Raw genomic sequence first — 4,163 nt, forward strand, 5'->3', positions numbered from 1 at the left:
TCAAAGTTTACAGAAATTGCCAAAGCCCACTTTTTCTTTCTGACACACTTCAAGAAAACACATTGGCTGACCTCGTATATAGAGATTTGCAAAATCTGATATTGTCCAGGGTGGACAAAATCGATTTCTGGAATAACTTCAACACATGATATGACATATTAACGCTGCATCATAAAACTGTCCGCCATGAAAGTATGCAAAACATGGCCATGTTTAATTTTTTTATCTGCCATCACATAATTGCTTATCGAAATTTTACAGGTACATTTACATGTAGATGTAAGTACATTGCGCAGAAAGCAGTCTTTCTGTTAACAGGTACATGGCCATAATTTACACCCAGTTTGGTTGTGACGCCAAAATAGTCAATAACAGACTTCCAAATTCTAGATCATACACTGAAAATCAGAAGCTTGGACGTACAATAAGAAGAAATTGTGACCATTTTTGAGGATATTTTTCATTATCTTTTGTTTTGAGAGTTGAACAGCTGATTCAACATGATTTAAAGAACAAAGATGTACCACTGCCGCAGGAAAAAAATTGATGAAGAAGAATGATTGTTGGAAAAGATTTTTGCACATTTTAATTCTCTTCATAATCAGGTCCAAATGCAATTATAAATATCTGATTGGTCATGCGTTGTAAACCACCCAGTAGCAACCAGTTTTATTTCAATTACATTATGTAATGGAATGAAAAGAAACTTTTGAATATTTGTCAATTAATTTTATATTTTTCAAGGACTGAGGCTTATTTTCAAGTACTTTTCAAGGATTAATTGAAATTCAAGTACTTTTCAAGGTACTATGCAAACTCTGGATAAGATGCTGATGACACAGCTAGATGGATGGATGTATCACTAAGTTCCCCTATGAATATTTGGCTAGACCATTTTAATGAATAGGTCCTAGTGCTGGGGTGGCTTGACTGATGGTGATGTCAGGATGAATGGGTTCGGCTGGAGGGCTGGTAATGGTACGGCAGTATCGAACGGATCCAGCATGAACCCCATGCACCCTGAATTAAAGGCCATGCTCAGGCATGCAGGGGGACTTATGCCCACTGGGCTTCCTGAAATTGGGAAAACCCGAATGAGTTGGTATTGTCAACAATGAACCACAAGTCATCTTCCTAAATTTATTCCATCTTTCATTCCCTTCAATGCCAAATGGACTATTTCACTGAACGTGTATTTCATACATTTAGTATACATTTCTCCTGAAATGACACAAGAAGAGACAACAAAGCAGAGATTAGCAAATTAGTGTGCGACTAATCTGCTGAAATGGCAGCCCAGACTTCCTCTGACCATGAATTACAGACACTGCATATCACAGACAGCGTATACTTAGTATACAGAAAACAAGAGTCATGGTAGACTTCCATGCCCTGAAATTGCATATACAGCATTTATATGGCATTTGGCTGAAACAAAAACACTGTCATAACCAACAGAGCAGTGAAAGTGTTGTATCAGAAACCTATAGCCCTGATATGAACTTATGAACAATACTTAGTTAATAATTGAACCACAATGCAGAAAATTCAAAACAGCATGAAATACGAATATACTAAGCATAAATATCAAGCAGCACTTTACAATTTTGCTAGTAAGAACTCTGTAACAGATGGAGATGAAGTAAACAAACAAAGTCTAACTCGTAATGACCTTGTATAAAGTTAACAATAGCATGGTGGGATGGTCTGCAAAGACAACGTCCCAAAAGGTGACAAAATCTTTCAAAATTGGCACAAGTTGTAAAATAATGCATACAACCTGCAGTAGATTGATAATCTGCACAATAAAACCAAAAGGAAAGTTGGATCAACCTAAAGGAAATATAAAAATGGCTGGATTGTCAGAGGGTGAACTTTATGATGTGTGCTCTGTACAGCAGCAAAGTTAAAAACTAGTGGTGGTGCCAAGAGGAGGTAATGAGCAAGAGTTACTGCCCCTTGACTATTTGAAATAGGATAAGGTGATTTTTATCTTTCAATAGTGCTGGATTCATGAGGTAGCAGGCTAATAATTCTAATGTAAAGTGATTTAGGAACATATTCAAAGGAGAAATGGTCAGTCCCAAATGTGATGTATATTCATTTATCTATAGAGACAAGCATATCTCCTTGTCAGACTGCCTCAGATACAGTTCTGATGATGCTAATATGGGCATAAAGAACTCGGTTCTGATCAGCATTGGCTCAGAGAATCCAACAGCAGTCCCATCCGATCTCTAGTGAGTGCAAAGATGAACACTAATAACACTTGCATCATTCTTAAACCCCCTACTAAGACTAAGCTACTGAGACCTATGCCATCCAGTTGATTTTAAAATGTGTATATAGTTGTGGTTGTAATTATAGGAGTGTTGGCACATATGTGTATGTGTAAGGGGATGGTCTAGCACGAGTTATTTGCTTGTAAGTGTATTAATTGCTTTAAAGAAAACAGACAAGTTATTTTCTGTTATTTAGATTTGAATTTCCAATCATTTTCAATAGGCTTATATAAAAATACAGTGATTCCCCTCATGAACAGCTGCCCTGACCCATGTTCACCCACTTTTTACAGCCAGAATCTCTTGGTACTGACAACTTTGTGTTCAAAAGTATCCATCAAGAAAGGTCATGCCTCCAATGCAACCAGCGGACTACATATTAGTGCAAAAAAATAAAAATTTACCCCTCACAAGTGGCCACATTTTTTTATTATTAATATGTGTATAGAACCAATATTTCATTCATATGGTAAGTAACCTGATTATCTTTCCCAATGTCTGGTTCTGCTTGTCAGGGTTTCATTACTAAAAGAAGTGTTGGCTAAAGTACATGCACCACTAAGGTTAGAATTATATCATAAATGACAACATTTAGAGGAACTGGAGTCAACAATGTTATGATAAGATTTATGGGTCTCGCACAGCGTTTTTTATTTTTTGATTATGACAGGGCATAATTTTCAAAATCATAACATGGTCAGCATAGACTAAATATAGATTTTGTGGTGCAACACACAGAGAGAAATTAACCTTCAAAAAAACAGGGTACCAGACAAAGACCAAAAATCACGTGACTACATATATCAACTCCCATATAAACAAGGCACTTCATTTACTCTACGAATGTTTTGTCTGCATAATTAAATTGCAGTACTGTACAATTAGCAGCATAGGATTAAATCAACAAAAACTATAACATGTCATCACATAAACAGAGAAATAATACTTCAGAAGTAAAAGTTATTTGACTTGACGACAATGGGGAGAATTCACTTGTCGAAAATTTTTATTTTGGGAAGACTCAATTAATAATAATAACAATACTGAGGACTTTGCATAGCACCTAATCTTTAGAAGCTCTAAGTGCTTTACAACGTTAGACAACACCTATAACATAAAAAGAAAACATATATAATATTATTACAAAAAACAAACACCATGAAATTAAGAAACAAAAAACATGCTGAAAATATTTAATGTAGAAAACATTATTAGGTCTTTAAGTTTGTTTGTGTTTCTGTAAGTTTGTGTAAACAACATAACAGATAAGGAGAATATTCAGCAGCAGTGGGAAAATGAGAGTAAATGGAAAGAGAATTGTTTTAAATATGAAACATTTTATGTACCAAGATTTATATAACCTTTTTGAATGGTTTTGCAATGCACATGCCAACAATACCCATCTCACATTTCATGCCTAATAATAATAATTATTAATTTATTTAACCTTAAAATAAGTCTGTTTTGAAGATAAGAAGAACATTTTAATAATTAATGCTACTTTTAAACAAAGATATGTAGCTTTCTTACAAAATAAACATAAATAAATGTACATCTCATAAATATATTATCCCTCTGAAAAGGCCACCCATCTTATACGGGCATTTTGCCGGTGCAGAAGGGCCCTTTTAAGAGCGGTGACCACTGTATAGATGATTCTCAACTTGATGTTGCTTGTTTAGGTCATGCACACTGCCGCCATCCCCATGTGACCTCATAATGCATTTGTTTAAGTGTCAAACAGAAAAACCCAACCCTGTCTGGGAATATGGCAGGCATGGATTTTGACATGGTATGATAAAATTAATGGCTAGAGGCAAATTCTAGTCATAAGAAGCAAATTGCAGACTGCTGAGGAAAAATAAAAAAAGGATTCATTAC

This window comes from Sinohyriopsis cumingii, chromosome 11, assembly GCF_028554795.1.
Source record: "Sinohyriopsis cumingii isolate HCF-2022 chromosome 11, ASM2855479v2, whole genome shotgun sequence".
NCBI lineage: Eukaryota > Metazoa > Mollusca > Bivalvia > Unionida > Unionidae > Sinohyriopsis > Sinohyriopsis cumingii.